At 39.0% G+C, this 18,782-nt stretch overlaps 2 long non-coding RNA genes across 2 annotated transcripts; one reads left to right on the forward strand and one right to left on the reverse strand.

Annotated features, from left to right (window-relative positions):
* The first annotated feature begins 506 nt into the window (after nucleotides 1–506).
* LOC126992509 (uncharacterized) lies at nucleotides 507–11,450 on the forward strand. The gene is made up of 3 exons (XR_007746599.1): nucleotides 507–818; nucleotides 9,347–9,408; nucleotides 10,262–11,450. It is a non-coding gene; the product is annotated as an uncharacterized LOC126992509 (long non-coding RNA).
* A 2,557-nt stretch (nucleotides 11,451–14,007) lies between these two features.
* On the reverse strand, nucleotides 14,008–17,236 carry LOC126992505 (uncharacterized). Its single transcript, XR_007746591.1, has 3 exons — nucleotides 16,529–17,236; nucleotides 15,386–15,447; nucleotides 14,008–14,527 (listed from the first exon to the last, which is right to left on the reverse strand). It is a non-coding gene; the product is annotated as an uncharacterized LOC126992505 (long non-coding RNA).
* Nucleotides 17,237–18,782: the final 1,546 nt, after the last annotated feature.

Here is an 18,782-nt window from a genome sequence, read left to right on the forward strand (position 1 = left end):
TTATACTGTTACGCAGACACGAGCGAACCCGCACCCGAATGGTGGTTCACGGGGACGGACCGCCATGATTCACCCTCCTCACCGACCCGCCACGTAGGCCTCGGCGAACCAGCTGGGCGGTATACACAAACGTTCTTAGCATCGGTAAGTGCACTTAACGGCAAAGAATCGTTAAGTTTTCTACTTAAAATGGCGCCGGGCCGCTTAGCGCTGAAGCTGGAGCACTTAGCGGGCGGAAAATTTAAGGCGGGGAAGGGGCTCCCATAGCACCGTTAAAAATGCATAAGTATTGCAACATGGTGGATTACAGCGAGAGGGAAGGCATCACCTAATATATCTGCCTCGTCTAGACGAATTGGAGGCGTGTAATGATTTGAAACTCATCCTGAAATATCTGTGGACTGTGCTGACCGTGCTGAGATGAGTGATTCGGCGAGGTGGACCTTGGAAACACCTACATGGCCATCACGACTGAAGTGGTGTTCGCCGACAGGTAAAATGCAGGTGCAACCTTCACAGGCTGATAGAGATTGAGTGATAACAGACACTGGAGACCCTCCAAGCGATGGCTGGTGACCGCCTGCCACCATCCACAGGCTGTCACACAAGGAGCCCTGGGAGTAACCTTGCTGGAAGCCCCGCGGGCCGCAGTGTGTGGCTGGCGTTATACAGCCCCCAGCCATTGCCTGGAGGGCATCCAGTGTCTGTTATCACTCACCTTAGGTAGTCTGTGAAGGTCCAGTCATCACTGGTGCACGTGTATCTTACCTGTGATCAACACCGGCAGCCACAGACTCCTGCCCAAGGAACGAACACAGGTGAGCCAATATTTTACCTCGCCAGACTTATCCTTTACAATATTCAACTCTTTAAACCTAACACACCTGTTAATCTTGTGACTGACTTCAACAAACGTTTCCCACCAATCTTACCAAACCCAAAACAATACCTATTTGGGTCACTAGTGTCTGTTATTTAATTTTTACTTGACTAACCTCCCAGCGGCGATAAACCAAACCTAACCTGGGTAAATTTATCACTGACATATAGTTATTTCAACTTAATCTGTTATTTAAGATAGCCAGTTTTAACCAAATCAACAATTATTTAGAAAAGTTGATATTTTTAACCTAACTCAAATGTCAGAAGTGTCCTAACAAAATTACCTTCCTTTGCTTATTTTTAGTAACCAAACCAAATCAATTTGACGTACCAGTAGCTCTTAAACCGAACTTGCTCTAGTACTCAAGCTTGCATCACTTATGACTTTTTTCCTTTAATCCTAAATCAACTTGTTTAGAAACCTTGCTCTGACATACCTAACTTAATATAAGTTCACCTCTCCTAACTCAGATAAATTTCCGATTTGTGTTACTGACTATTTTTTAAACAAACATTTTGATTTTGGATGTAAATTTTTTACCAAACTAACTATCATTCAGAATGTTGCCTTATTTTAACTTAACAAAAAATTATAAACGTCACCTAACCTCATTGATCCTACTTAACGAACGGTAGCTATCCTTTCTGTAAAATACCTCCCAGGAATCCCTGGGTGTTGCAAAATGATACTAATACCCATGCTAGCTAGCATTGTAGTATTGTTTAATTTGTTTTGGTCATGTCTTTTTTTTTCAAATTTGAAATTAATTAGTTCACAGTATATTATGGCTTTTGTTATTTGCAGCTTCCTTTCTTATGAAGATCTAAAAGTGAATTTTATGATTATTCTTAGTCTTACTCCCAAATAGCTATTAAAGTCAATCAACAATGCTAAAATCTTTTTGAAAAAAAAATTGCAAATTGGTCCATGAGTCAAGAGTTTTGACTTCTGGACAAGTATAGATATAGATATAGGGCAGGTACCAAAGCATTTCTACTTGTAATGTATCTATTTGCAGTGACCGTGATGACATTGACAACAACGAGCAAGTCCTCCTAGACCTAGAGTGACCTCAAGCTGGTATTCGCCACATAACATTATTGTTTAATCATTTAGTTTTTATCATCCAGCATCAAGCAATCATTCCCATGCAAGAATATAATGCACAATATAAGCAACTTCAATTGCTAGAAAATAAGACAATGTTGCCAGCCCATATAGTGTGCACTGTGCAGTAAATAACTCATCTAGATAATGCCTGTTATTTTATCACATACTTATGTCGATGCAATGTCTTTTAGTTCTTGCTTCGGGTATATTAATTACTAATCCATTCTTATTTCTCCGACGGCCATTTCCTGTGTTGATACGTCAATCAGTTCAGTACTTTTATTTTCTTAGCTTGTGTTTTGCAATTCTTTGCCAATTAAATCACTGGACACATCTTAATAAATATCACAGATTTAATTATCATATATCAGTCCCATAAGTTTATTTCAGATGCTCTTAAAACAACATTTGTCCATTCATAGTCCAACTTAACCTGGTAGCAGCAACAGGCCAAATTTGTGGCTTTACCGTGTACCAGCGATGGGCCACATTTTTGCCATGATATAAACCCCCAAAAATAGATGATGCATAAACTGATCACAAATGTGTTGATATATATTATGAAATGGTTTGCGTGAGTGATGATTTTTTCTCATTTTTCTCGCTCAGAGGGGCCTTTAAGAAACATGATCCCTGCAGCTACCAGGTTAACCTCTTTTAGTACTCATATTTCAGGGCCAAACATGATGTGGAAGAAGAAATCAGTTGTCTCCATCAGTCGGGTTTGTGCTATGGCAGCTTTCTCCAGCTGTCCGGCAGAGGTCCATTCCATGCCATGGAGAAATTCAGCCCCCAACAATGAGATGGCATGCCAGAGATGGATCCGCAGCTTCTCCTCCAATCAATCAATCCTTGCAATGCCTTTTCTCTTTTCTCTCCTTCTGTACCACCATGCTTACACATAACTGATCCAAGGTACTGAAACTCATTACCCTCCTCCATTTCTTCACCATTCAAAATTATTTGGCATTCTTTTTCACATTCAATGCCCACTCTATATGGGCATACAAACTCTACAACCTCCCTTCTACTCCGCTCACAAACCATCACTTTACTTTTGTTGACATTTACTTTCAACTTTCTCCTTTTACATACACTATCAAAAACACTGACCAAATTTTGTAAGTCACTTTCATTTTCTGCAATGAGCACCGTGTCATCAGCAAATAAGATTGAATTCATCCCTCCCTCAGCATACATTTTTACTTCAATTTCCCCAACTTTGCCCTTCATTTCTCATAACACCATCCATATAAATATTGAACAACCACGATGACATGACACACCCCTGCCTTAGCCCACTTTCATCTCAAAATGTTCACTTGTTTCTCCGCTAATTTTGACACATGCAGATGCATCCTCATAGAAAGACTTTATTGCATAAAGCAGTTTTCCTCCCACACCATATATCTTTAAGACGTCCCACAATGCCAGCCAATCGACTCTGTCATAAACTTTCTTTAGAATAACTAGATCCATGAAGGCAGCATAGTATTTTTTCCTTTTGCTAATATTTTTTCTAATAAAACACCATACTGAAGGAAAATATCTGATCCACACATCCTCTTCCCTTCCTGAAGTCTCCTTGTTCTTCACTGATTTTCTCTTCTGTAAGTCTTTGCGCAGTCTCAATTAGGACTTTTCCATATACCTTTCCAGGTAGCCTACACTCAGTAGACTTATACCCCTACAACTCCCACCTCCCCTCTCCTGCCCTTCCCCTTGTAAACTGGAACCATGATGGCTTTTGTCAAGTCTGCTGGGACCTCCCCCCCCCCCTTCCCAGGCCACTTCGCATATCTTGACCATTCATATAGTAACTTCATCTCCACACTTCAACATTTCTGCTGTGATTCCTCTCAATTCATTCATCATCATCATCTCATCGACGCCTGCTCTTAGGAGCTCCCACCAGGGGATGGCCACGGCAGAAGTTTCCATCTTTCTCTATCCGGACACTCCCTCCTTGCCTGCTCAAAGTTTCTCAAGGATCTCTCATCCTTCTCCCTAACGTACTCCTGCACCCTATCTCTCCATTTCACTGGAGGTTGTCCTCTAACATTCCCTCCCTCAATCTCACATACACTCTTCTGGTCATCTTACTCTCCTCCATTCGCTCCATGTGGCCAAACCACTTTAAAGTCACTTATTCCCTTCACCCCCGCGACACATTCCAAAACGCTCATACACACTTTCATTACTTATTCCATCCATTCTACTCACACCACAAGCACTCCTCAAATAACTCATTTCCACTGCCTGCACTCTAGACCTCTGACTTTCATTCAAGTCCCATGTTTCACTTGCATATGTGAGGGTTGGTACTATTATTGTATTTTCAACTGATAACTGATCCAAGGTACTTAAACTCATTGACCTCCTCCATTTCTTCACCATTCAGAATTATTTTGCATTCTTTTTCACATTCAGTTCCCACTCTATATGGGCATACAAAATCTACAACTTCACTTCTACTCCCCTCACAAACCATCACTTTACTTTTGTTGACATTTACTTTCAGCTTTCTCCTTTTACAGACGCTATGAAAATCACTGACCAAGTTTTGTAAGTCACTTTCATTTTCTGCAATGAGCACTGTGTCATCAGTAAACAGGATTGAATTCAGCACCCACTGCCTTCCCTCAGCATACATTTTTACTCCAACTTTGCCCTTTATTTCTCTCATGACACCATCCATATAAATATTGAACAACCATGGTGACATGACACGCCCTGCCTTAATCCCACCTTTATCTCAAAATGTTCACTTGTTTCTCCACCAATTTTGACACATGCAGATGCATCCTCATAGAAAGACTTTATTGCACTAAGCAGTTTTCCTCCCACACCATAAATCTTTAAAACATCCCACAATGCAATCCAATCGAATCTGTCGTAAACTTTTTCAAAGTCCATGAAGGCAGCGTATAGTTTCTTTCCTTTTGCTATTATTATTTCTCCTACCATCCTGAAGGAAAATATTTGATTGATTCCATCAGTTCCTGCTGCTTTTCCATTTTTTAATCTTTTTAATGCCTGATTTACTTCTTCATATGTTATACTTCTTTCTTTATATACTCCTCCTCTACCTCCGCTCAAAACTGTTGCTGTTACAGCTGCTGGACATCCATCATCAAAATTCATTAAGTTTTTGAAATATTCCCTCCATGTCTCTTTCACAGCTTCCCCGTCTTTGAACATCTTTCCATTCTCACCCATAACTTCATTAATTTTCCTTGGGGAGATATTGGGGTGATGCTTTTCTTTCGTTTTTTACTTCTTTCCAATATGGTTTCTTGTTCCCTTTATATTTTTCACTTAATCTTTTCCAAAGTCTTCACCAACTCTCTTCTTACTTTCTTTTATTGCTTCTTTTAATTTCATTTTGCATTCTCTATATTTCTTTTTCCTTTCCCTTTTTACGTGCTCAACCACATTTCTTTCTTAAGTTTTCTTTAAAAAGTTCCCTTTTCTCTCTTACTATCCTCCTTATCTCTTCTGTCCACCATGACTTTCCTTTTCTTTTTCCATCTCTCACCACTTTCATCCCTACCACTTTTTTGTTGTAGTTAACACTACTTCTTTAAATGTTCTAAAAACTTTTTCAGTATCTGTACTATCTTTCACACTTTCCCATTTTTCACTTAAGGCATCTGCCATTTCACGTTATACTCATCTTTTATATCTTTTTTCCTGTAACTTTTCTATCTTCAGTATTTCCTTTTTTACTTCACCTTTCTTTTCAAACACCCACTTTTGCAAGATGGTCAGAGCCATCGAACATCCCGCTTACTACCTTCGCGTCACAGATATCCTTTCTCAGTCTTCCATCTACTGCCACATAATCAATCAATCCTTTCTGCTCATAATAATTCCCCCTCCTCTATGTGAATATAGGCAAAAGTAATAAAGCCCCACACATCAGAAGTTGTATTGCTTTGCCTAGGTTATGCAGATGATGTAGTATTAGTGGAAGGATTTTGCCTGATCCTAAATGACTGGTATGGAATATAAACTTATCTTTAAACATAATAATGGAAATTCACACCAGCAGTAGAACAGCGGGTGCTGGGAAACAATATCTTAGAGGTAATAGAAACACATGGTTATTTAGCATTTGAGATAAGCAAGGAGGCCATAGGAGAAAGCACAAAGAAAACTGAATGAAGCCAAGGTAAGGAAAATGACGGGTGTTAACAATAGTGGTAGAGAAGGGAAATTTGCCAGTATGAATATGGAAGTTGCCTTTGGATGGGGAAAGTAGTAACCCCACAGCTATCTTGTATGGGTCAGCAAAACTAACACTTAAGATGTCGGGAGATTAGAAGTCATTCAAGATCAGTTGGCATGATAGTGTTCACATGCTCTCAGGGGAAATGGGGTGAAGCTTCTGAGAAAGGTTAACAAAGGGGAAGCTGAGTTTCAAAGAGAGGAAATGAGTGAACACCGGTGGGCCAAATTAATATAACACTGGAAATTCAAGACAATCCCCTTTGGAGAAAGGAAATATACAGAGAGGGAAAGCATATGATGACACTGGAGCAGAGTGAAACAATGTGAATGGGAGACCTGTCAAAGATAGTTGAGAAAAGTGGCCTCTGTGAATGGAGAAGTACCTATACCTATCTATAGTACATCAGATAGGTGTAGAAGCTCGGGAAACATTAGAACATTTTATAATAGTACTAGTGATTGTGTGCCTTGACCCACTGAGGTAAAGATATACCAGAGTAACCTGACAAAGTTGATATATATTAAAATAAATAAACAAGAAAGTCACTGAACACACGAGTCTGAAATTATGGTAGCCATCTCACGTGAAGCTAATGCATTATGTGTTGTATGTTGGTCTCTGAATACAGTACAGTGACAAACAGCTTGAATATTGAAGAAACTTCAAACTATTGAGGAGTGTGAATTAACGCATCTTAGCACATTGCATTTTGGCGGTAGAGGGGTCAGGTTAGGTTGGTCAGAGGCTAGGTTTAGTTAGGTTTGGTCAGGTCTGGTTAGATTTAGTTTGTTTTTGACTTGTTTACTAATATTATTTGGTAAGTCCGTGTGATACGCTTCGCGCTACGCCTTTGTTGTCACCGGTGGCTGAGGAGACGACGTCGAGGCAGAAATATACATATTTTACCAAAACACATAAAAGAATAGTGGAGGTACACCGGAAACATGAAAAGATGCACCTATATAACGATCATAGGCAATGAAGACCACAAGAGGAAGAAGAAGAAGGCTCGTTTATGTCGATCCTTTACTCCACTGTTGTGTCTATTGTTTCCAAACAAGCTTCTGTGTACAGATAGATAACATGTTGAATGCATTATAGCTATTTCATCTTTGCATAATATGCACTGTGGTAGCTATATACAATGCTTTTGCAAGTGATCGTTTTGCTAGGCGATGTACTTCATATCGGTATTTTGCTCAAAAAATACTTAGCTTAGAGTCCGCTAAGGGGAATTCTAAGTAATACTTAAGGGCCTATGCTTAGCTAAAAGTTGTTAAGTGCAAGGCTTAGTATTATTCTTAGAATAGTTGTGTATACGGCCCCTGGGGCGGTATACACAAACGTTCTTAGCATCGCTAAGTGCACTTAACGGCAAAGAATCGTTAAGTTTTCTACTTAAAATGGCGCCGGGCCGCTTAGCGCTGAAGCTGGAGCACTTAGCGGGCGGAAAATTTAAGGCGGGGAAGGGGCTCCCATAGCACCGTTAAAAATGCATAAGTATTGCAACATGGTGGATTACAGCGGGATGAAAGGCATCACCTCCTAATATATCTGCCTCGTCTAGACGAATTGGAGGCGTGTAATGATTTGAAACTCATCCTGAAATATCTGTGGACTGTGCTGACCGTGCTGAGATGAGTGGTTCGGCGAGGCGGACCTTGGAAACACCTACATGGCCATCACGACTGAAGTGGTGTTCGCCGACAGGTAAAATGCAGGTGCAACCTTCACAGACTGACAGAGATTGAGTGATAACAGACACTGGAGACCCTCCAAGCGATGGCTGGTGACCGCCTGCCACCATCCACAGGCTGTCACACAAGGAGCCCTGGGAGTAACCTTGCTGGAAGCCCCGCGGGCCGCAGTGTGTGGCTGGCGTTATACAGCCCCCAGCCATCGCCTGGAGGGCATCCAGTGTCTGTTATCACTCACCTTAGGTAGTCTGTGAAGGTCCAGTCATCACTGGTGCACGTGTATCTTACCTGTGATCAACACCGGCAGCCACAGACTCCTGCTCAAGGAACGAACACAGGTGAGCCAATATTTTACCTCGCCAGACTTATCCTTTACAATATTCAACTCTTTAAACCTAACACACCTGTTAATCTTGTGACTGACTTCAACAAACGTTTCCCACCAATCTTACCAAACCCTAAACAATACCTATTTGGGTCACTAGTGTCTGTTATTTAATTTTTACTTGACTAACCTCCCAGCGGCGATAAACCAAACCTAACCTGGGTAAATTTATCATTGACATATAGTTATTTCAACTTAATCTGTTATTTAAGATAGCCAGTTTTAACCAAATCAACAATTATTTAGAAAAGTTGATATTTTTAACCTAACTTAAATGTCAGAAGTGTCCTAACAAAATTACCTTCCTTTGCTTATTTTTAGTAACCAAACCAAATCAATTTGACGTACCGGTAGCTCTTAAACCGAACTTGCTCTAGTACTCAAGCTTGCATCACTTATGACATTTTTCCTTTAATCCTAAATCAACTTGTTTAGAAACCTTGCTCTGACATACCTAACTTAATATAAGTTCACCTCTCCTAACTCAGATAAATTTCCGATTTGTGTTACTGACTATTTTTTAAACAAACATTTTGATTTTGGATGTAAATTTTTTACCAAACTAACTATCATTCAGAATGTTGCCTTATTTTAACTTAACAAAAAATTATAAACGTCACCTAACCTCATTGATCCTACTTAACGAACGGTAGCTATCCTTTCTGTAAAATACCTCCCAGGAATCCCTGGGTGTTGCAAAATGATACTAATACCCATGCTAGCTAGCATTGTAGTATTGTTTAATTTGTTTTGGTCATGTCTTTTTTTTCAAATTTGAAATTAATTAGTTCACAGTATATTATGGCTTTTGTTATTTGCAGCTTCCTTTCTTATGAAAATCTAAAAGTGAATTTTATGATTATTCTTAGTCTTACTCCCAAATAGCTATTAAAGTCAATCAACAATGCTAAAATCTTTTTGAACAAAAAAAATTGCAAATTGGTCCATGAGTCAAGAGTTTTGACTTCTGGACAAGTATAGATATAGATATAGGGCAGGTACCAAAGCATTTCTAATTGTAATGTATCTATTTGCAGTGATCGTGATGACATTGACAACAACGAGCAAGTCCTCCTAGACCTAGAGTGACCTCAAGCTGGTATTCGCCACATAATATTATTGTTTAATCATTTAGTTTTTGTCATCCAGCATCAAGCAATCATTCCCATGCAAGAATATAATGCACAATATAAGCAACTTCAATTGCTAGAAAATAAGACAATGTTGCCAGCCCATACAGTGTGCACTGTGCAGTAAATAACTCGTGTAGATAATGCCTGTTATTTTATCACATACTTATGTCGATGCAATGTCTTTTAGGTCTTGCTTCGGGTATATTAATTACTAATCCATTCTTATTTCTCCGACGGCCACTTCCTGTGTCGATACGTCAATCAGTTCAGTACTTTTATTTTCTTAGCTTGTGTTTTGCAATTCTTTGCCAATTAAATCACTGGACACATCTTAATAAATATCACAGATTTAATTATCATATATCAGTCCCATAAGTTTATTTCAGATGCTCTTAAAACAACATCTGTCCATTCATAGTCCAACTTAACCTGGTAGCAGCAACAGGCCAAATTTGTGGCTTTACCGTGTACCAGCAATGGGCCACATTTTTGCCATGATATAAACCCCCAAAAATAGATGATGCATAAACTGATCACAAATGTGTTGATATATATTATGAAATGGTTTGCGTGAGTGATGATTTTTTCTCATTTTTCTCGCTCGGATGGGCCTTTAAGAAACATGATCCCTGCAGATACCCGTTTAACCTCTTGTCCTATATTACACTAATCAAGAAAAACACCACAATTAATATATACATATATATATATATATATATATATATATATATATATATATATATATATATATATATATATATATATATATATATATATATATATATATATTGTTTATTTGAACTTGTACTCATATTTCAGGGCCAAACATGATGTGGAAGAAGAAATCAGTTGTCTCCATCAGTCAGGTTTGTGCCATGGCAGCTTTCTCCAGCTGTCCAGCAGAGGTCCAGTCCATGCCATGATGAAATTCAGCCCCCAACAATGAGATGGCATGCCAGAGATGGATCCGCAGCTTCTCCTCCAATCAATCAATCCTTGCAATGCCTTTTCTCTTTTCTCTCCTTCTGTACCACCATGCTTACACATAACTGATCCAAGGTACTGAAACTCATTACCCTCCTCCATTTCTTCACCATTCAAAATTATTTGGCATTCTTTTTCACATTCAATGCCCACTCTATATGGGCATACAAACTCTACAACCTCCCTTCTACTCCGCTCACAAACCATCACTTTACTTTTGTTGACATTTACTTTCAACTTTCTCCTTTTACATACACTATCAAAAACACTGACCAAATTTTGTAAGTCACTTTCATTTTCTGCAATGAGCACCGTGTCATCAGCAAAGAAGATTGAATTCATCACCCACTTCCTTCCCTCCCTCAGCATACATTTTTACTTCAATTTCCCCAACTTTGCCCTTCATTTCTCATAACACCATCCATATAAATATTGAACAACCACGATGACATGACACACCCCTGCCTTAGCCCACTTTCATCTCAAAATGTTCACTTGTTTCTCCGCTAATTTTGACACATGCAGATGCATCCTCATAGAAAGACTTTATTGCATAAAGCAGTTTTCCTCCCACACCATATATCTTTAAGACGTCCCACAATGCCAGCCAATCGACTCTGTCATAAACTTTCTTTAGAATAACTAGATCCATGAAGGCAGCATAGTATTTTTTCCTTTTGCTAATATTTTTTCTAATAAAACACCATCCTGAAGGAAAATATCTGATCCACACATCCTCTTCCCTTCCTAAAGTCTCCTTGTTCTTCACTGATTTTCTCTTCTGTAAGTCTTTGCGCAGTCTCAATTAGGACTTTTCCATATACCTTTCCGGGTAGCCTACACTCAGCAGACTTTTACCCCTACAACTCCCACCTCCCCTCTCCTGCCCTTCCCCTTGTAAACTGGGACCATGATGGCTTTTATCAAGTCTGCTGGGACCTCCCACCCCCCCTTCCCAGGCCACTTCACATATCTTGACCATTCATATAGTAACTTCATCTCCACACTTCAACATTTCTGCTGTGGTTTCTCTCAATTCATTCATCATCATCATCTCATCGACGCCTGCTCTTTGGAGCTCCCACCAAGGGATGGCCACGGCAGAAGTTTCCATCTTTCTCTATCCGGACACTCCCTCCTTGCCTGCTCAAAGTTTCTCAAGGATCTCTCATCCTTCTCCCTAACGTACTCCTGCACCCTATCTCTCCATTTCACTGGAGGTCGTCCTCTAACATTCCCTCCCTCAATCTCACATACACCCTTCTGGTCATCTTACTCTCCTCCATTCGCTCCATGTGGCCAAACCACTTTAAAGTCACTTATTCCCTTCACCCCCGTGACACATTCCAAAACGCTCATACTTATTCCATCCATTCTAGTCACACCACAAGCACTCCTCAAATAACTCATTTCCACTGCCTGCACTCTAGACCTCTGATTTCATTCAAGGCCCATGTTTCACTTGCATATGTGAGGGTTGGTACTATTATTTTATTTTCAACTGATAACTGATCCAAGGTACTTAAACTCATTGACCTCCTCCATTTCTTCACCATTCAGAATTATTTTGCATTCTTTTTCACATTCAGTTCCCACTCTATATGGGCATACAAAATCTACAACCTCAATTCTACTCCCCTCACAAACCATCACTTTACGTTTGTTGACATTTACTTTCAGCTTTCTCCTTTTACAGACGCTATGAAAATCACTGACTAAATTTTGTAAGTCACTTTCATTTTCTCCAATGAGCACCGTGTCATCAGTAAACAGGATTGAATTCAGCACCCACTGCCTTCCCTCAGCATACATTTTTACTCCAACTTTGCTCTTTATTTCTCTCATGACACCATCCATATAAATATTGAACAACCATGGTGACATGACATGCCCCTGCCTTAATCCCACCTTTATCTCAAAATGTTCACTTGTTTCTCCACCAATTTTGACACATGCAGATGCATCCTCATAGAAAGACTTTATTGCACTAAGCAGTTTTCCTCCCACACCATAAATCTTTAAAACATCCCACAATGCAATCCAATCAAATCTGTCATAAGCTTTTTCAAAGTCCATGAAGGCACGGTATAGTTTCTTTCCTTTTGCTATTATTTTTTCTACTACCATCCTGAAGGAAAATATCTGATTGATTCCATCAGTTCCTGCTGCTTTTCCATTTTTTTTATCTTTTTAATGCCTGATTTACTTCTTCATATGTTATACTTCTTTCTTTATATACTCCTCCTCTACCTCCGCTCAAAACTGTTGCTGTAACAGCTGCTGGACGTCCATCATCAAAATTCATTAAGTTTTTGAAATATTCTCTCCATGTCTCTTTCACAGCTTCCCCGTCTTTGAACATCTTTCCATTCTCACCAATAACTTCATTAATTTTCCTTGGGGAGATATTATTGGGGTGATGCTTTTCTTTCGTTTTTTACTTCTTTCCAATATGATTTCCTGTTCCCTTTATATTTTTCACTTAGTCTTTTCCAAAGTCTTCACCAACTCTCTTCTTTCTTTTATTGCTTGTTTTAATTTCAATTTGCATTCTCTATATTTCTTTTTCCTTTCCCTTTTTACTTGTTCAGCCACATTTCTTTCTTGAGTTTTCATAAAAAAGTTCCCTTTTCTCTTTTCCTATCCTCCTTATCTCTTCTGTCCACCATGAATTTCCTTTTCTTTTTCCATCTCTCACCACTTTCATCCCTACCACTTTTTTGTTGTAGTTAACACTACTTCTTTAAATGTTCTAAAAACTTTTTCAGTGTCTGTACTATCTTTCACACTTTCCCATTTTTCACTTAAGGCCTCTACCATTTCACGTTATACTCATCTTTTATTTCTTTTTTCCTGTAACTTTTCTATCTTCAGTATTTCCTTTTTTACTTCACCTTTCTTTTCAAACACCCACTTTTGCAAGATGGTCAGAGCCATCGAACATCCCGCTTACTACCTTCGCATCACAGATATCCTTTCTCAGTCTTCCATCTACTGCCACATAATCAATCAATCCTTTCTGCTCTTAATCATTCCCCCTCCTCCATGTGTATATGTGGATATAGGCAAAAGTAATAAAGCCCCACACATCTGCTGAGTGTAGGCTACCTGGAAAGGTATATGGAAAAGTCCTAATTGAGACTGCGCAAAGACTTACAGAAGAGAAAATCAGTGAAGAACAAGGAGACTTTAGGAAGGGAAGAGGATGTGTGGATCAGATATTTTCCTTCAGGATGGTGTTTTATTAGAAAAAATATTAGCAAAAGGAAAAAATACTATGCTGCCTTCATGGATCTAGTTATTCTAAAGAAAGTTTATGACAGAGTCGATTGGCTGGCATTGTGGGACATCTTAAAGATATATGGTGTGGGAGGAAAACTGCTTTATGCAATAAAGTCTTTCTATGAGGATGCATCTGCATGTGTCAAAATTAGTGGAGAAACAAGTGAACATTTTGAGATGAAAGTGGGCTAAGGCAGGGGTGTGTCATGTCATCATGGTTGTTCAATATTTATATGGATGGTGTTATGAGAAATGAAGGGCAAAGTTGGAAATTGAAGTAAAATGTATGCTGAGGAGGGAGGGAAGTGGGTGATGAATTCAATCTTATTTGCTGATGACACGGTGCTCAATGCAGAAAATGAAAGTGACTTACAAAATTTGGTCAGTGTTTTTGATAGTGTATGTAAAAGGAGAAAGTTGAAAGTAAATGTCAACAAAAGTAAAGTGATGGTTTGTGAGCGGAGTAGAAGGGAGGTTGCAGAGTTTGTATGCCCATATAGAGTGGGCATTGAATGTGAAAAAGAATGCCAAATAATTTTGAATGGTGAAGAAATGGAGGAGGTTAACGAGTTTAAGTACCTTGGATCAGTTATGTGTAAGCATGGTGGTACAGAAGAAGAGAAAAGAGAAAGGGCATTGCAAGGATTGATTGATTGGAGGAGAAGCTGCGGATCCATCTCTGGCATGCCGTCTCATTGTTGGGGGCTGAATTTCTCCATGGCATGGACTGGACCTCTGCCGGACAGCTGGAGAAAGCTGCCATGGCACAAACCCGACTGATAGAGACAACTGATTTCTTCTTCCACATCATGTTTGGCCCTGAAATATGAGTACAAGTTCAAATAAACAACATAATATATATATATATATATATATATATATATATATATATCTATATATATATATATATATATATAGATATATATATATATATATATATATATATATATATTAATTGGGATGTTTTCTTGATTAGTGTACTATACTAAAAGAGGTTAACCTGGTAGCTGCAGGGATCATGTTTCTTAAAGGCCCTCCGAGCGAGAAAAATGAGAAAAATCATCACTCACGCAAACCATTTCATAATATATATCAACACATTTGTGATCAGTTTATGCATCATCTATTTTTGGGGGTTTATATCATGGCAAAAATGTGGCCCATCGCTGGTACAGGGTAAAGCCACAAATTTGGCCTGTTGCTGCTACCAGGTTAAGTTGGACTATGAATGGACAGATGTTGTTTTAAGAGCATCTGAAATGAACTTATGGGACTGATATATGATAATTAAATCTGTGATATTTATTAAAATGTGTCCAGTGATTTAATTGGCAAAGAATTGCAAAACACAAGCTAAGAAAATAAAAGTACTGAACTGATTGACGTATCGACACAGGAAATGGCCGTCGGAGAAATAAGAATGGATTAGTAATTAATATACCCGAAGCGAGAACTAAAAGACATTGCATCAACATAAGTATGTGATAAAATAACAGGCATTATCTACATGAGTTATTTACTGCACAGTGCACACTATATGGGCTGGCAACATTGTATCATTTTCTACCAACTGAAGTTTCTTAATATATTGTACATTATATTCTTGCACGGGAATGATTGCTTGATGCTGGGTGACAAAAACTAAATGATTAAACAATAATGTTATGTGGCAAATACCAGCTTGAGGTCACTCTAGGTCTAGGAGGACTTGCTCGTTGTTGTCAATGTCATCACGATCACTGCAAATAGATACATTACAATTAGAAATGCTTTGGTACCTGCCCTATATCTATATCTATACTTGTCCAGAAGTCAAAACTCTTGACTCATGGACCAATTTGCAATTTTTTTTGTTCAAAAAGATTTTAGCATTGTTGATTGACTTTAATAGCTATTTGGGAGTAAGACTAAGAATAATCATAAAATTTACTTTTAGATCTTCATAAGAAAGGAAGCTGCAAATAACAAAAGCCATAATGTACTGTGAACTAATTAATTTCAAATGTGAAAAAAAAGACATGACCAAAACAAATTAAACAATACTACAATGCTAGCTAGCATGGGTATTAGTATCATTTTGCAACACCCAGGGATTCCTGGGAGGTATTTTACAGAAAGGATAGCTACCGTTCGTTAAGTAGGATCAATGAGGTTTGGTGACGTTTATAATTTTTTTTAAGTTAAAATAAGGCAACATTCTGAATGATAGTTAGTTTGGTAAAAAATTTACGTCCAAAATCAAAATGTTTGTTTAAAAAAGTCAGTAACACAAATCGGAAATTTATCTGAGTTAGGAGAGGTGAACTTATATTAAGTTAGGTATGTCAGAGCAAGGTTTCTAAACAAGTTGATTTAGGATTAAAGGAAAAAAGTCATAAGTGATGCAAGCTTGAGTACTAGAGCAAGTTCCGTTTAAGAGCTACCGGTACGTCAAATTGATTTGGTTTGGTTACTATAAATAAGCAAGGGAAGGTAATTTTGTTAGGACACTTCTGACATTTAAGTTAGGTTAAAAATATCAACTTTTCTAAATAATTGTTGATTTGGTTAAAACTGGCTATCTTAAATAACAGATTACGTTGAAATAACTATATGTCAATGGTAAATTTACCCAGGTTAGGTTTGGTTTATCGCCGCTGGGAGGTTAGTCAAGTAAAAATTAAATAACAGACACTAGTGACCCAAATAGGTATTGTTTAGGGTTTGGTAAGATTGGTGGGAAACGTTTGTTGAAGTCAGTCACAAGATTAACAGGTGTGTTAGGTTTAAAGAGTTGAATATTGTAAAGGATAAGTCTGGCGAGGTAAAATATTGGCTCACCTGTGTTCGTTCCTTGGGCAGGAGTCTGTGGCTGTCGGTGTTGATCACAGGTAAGATACACGTGCACCAGTGATGACTGGACCTTCACAGACTACCTAAGGTGAGTGATAACAGACACTGGATGCCCTCCAGGCGATGGCTGGGGGCTGTATAACGCCAGCCACACACTGCGGCCCGCGGGGCTTCCAGCAAGGTTACTCCCAGGGCTCCTTGTGTGACAGCCTGTGGATGGTGGCAGGCGGTCACCAGCCATCGCCTGGAGGGTCTCCAGTGTCTGTTATCACTCAATCTCTGTCAGTCTGTGAAGGTTGCACCTGCATTTTACCTGTCGGCGAACACCACTTCAGTCGTGATGGCCATGTAGGTGTTTCCAAGGTCCGCCTCGCCGAATCACTCATCTCAGCACGGTCAGCACAGTCCACAGATATTTCAGGATGAGTTTCAAATCATTACACGCCTCCAATTCGTCTAGACGAGGCAGATATATTAGGAGGTGATGCCTTTCATCCCGCTGTAATCCACCATGTTGCAATACTTATGCATTTTTAACGGTGCTAAGGGAGCCCCTTCCCCGCCTTAAATTTTCCGCCCGCTAAGTGCTCCAGCTTCAGCGCTAAGCGGCCCAGCGCCATTTTAAGTAGAAAACTTAACGATTCTTTGCCGTTAAGTGCACTTAGCGATGCTAAGAACGTTTGTGTATACCGCCCCTGGGGATTAAAATCGCGTCAAACCTCAAATTCTCACATCAATGCATCGATGCAGCAAATAAAGCGAGCAGAATGTTTGGCTTCATTAAAAGAAACTTTTTATTCAAGAATAAAGATGTAATACTTCCACTCTACAATAGTTTAGTCGGACCCCACTTGGAATATGCGGTACAGTTTTGGTCTCCCCACCATGCAAAGGACATTGCTAAACTAGAAGGCGTTCAGCGTCGAGCAACAAAAATGATCCCTTCCTTGCGCAACAAATCCTACGAAGAAAGGCTTTCAACCCTTAATATGTTCTTTCTTGAGAAACGTCGCCTCCGAGGAAAACTGATCGAATGTTTTAAAATACTTAATGGTTTCACGAATGTAGACAGAACAAAATTGTTTATGATCGATGACACTTTGCGAACGAGGAACAATGGCACAAAACTCAAATGTAGACAAGTAAATTCAGACTGCACCAAATTTTTCTTCACCAACGTTGAAGTGCGAGAATGGAATAAGCTTCCACCATCAGTGGTCCAGTGTAACACGATTGACTCCTTTAAAAACAAGCTCGACCGTCACTTCCTTCAACTTAATATTAACTAGAGTAGAAAAGCAACGTTTTGGACCCATCTGATTAGTGTAGATTCACTTAGGTTTAAGGACAGACCACCTAGTCTGGACCATGGGGTCTGTGTGGTCTGATTTTCAATGTAAATCTATGTAAATCTCTGACACACACACACACACACACACGCAGAGTATATATAAACTTCACTAATATATTAGGCCTATATTATTATTATTATTATTATTACTATTATTATTAATGTTGCTATTTTCATCATATACTTATACTTGTAGCAGTAGTAGTAATAGTGGTAGTAATGGTAGGTACCAATATTATCGGCACCAATGACTACGGAACTGGGCCGGTACTTATAAAGAGTCATACCGCTATGAATTATTCATAACCCTTCAAAATGGCGGATATTTGCCATAAATAATTCATAAGGGATACATAAGCGTTAAGAATAATTCAGAAGTCGGTGTCATGCTGAGACTGGTCGAGAGGTGTTATACGGGCTTATGAATAATTCAGAGGCATCTTGGCCGAACAACAACAAGTTCGTGTACGTCAGCCAAGGGAATTTCGTGAAAGGAGAGATGTCCTGAATGAACTCAGTGATACGGAACTCATCAGAAGGTACCGACTCGATCGTGCTGGCATTGTTTTTGTGACAGACTTAGTGCGGCCCATGTTATTGAGACCAACTAACCTAACCTTACCTTTCCTCATCTATTTTCGTCCTATAACCTAAACTAAATATTACCTAACCATGGTTGGGGCTATGCCCGCTAGACCTCCCGTTATGTACTAAACCTGGTAAATTTTTCCATTGTTCCCCGTCACACAGTTCATGAGGAGAATATTTTTTTCTTGTAGATGTAGGTGTGTTTTGAACATTCTGATAACCGTTTCTGTGGCAAATCAGTAGTTTTCCTTCCTTATCCCCCCTTCCCTGCATCAAAAAGTAAAGATTTATTATAAAATCAGT

Source organism: Eriocheir sinensis, unplaced genomic scaffold (genome assembly GCF_024679095.1).
Source record: "Eriocheir sinensis breed Jianghai 21 unplaced genomic scaffold, ASM2467909v1 Scaffold484, whole genome shotgun sequence".
Taxonomy (NCBI): Eukaryota; Metazoa; Arthropoda; class Malacostraca; order Decapoda; family Varunidae; genus Eriocheir; species Eriocheir sinensis.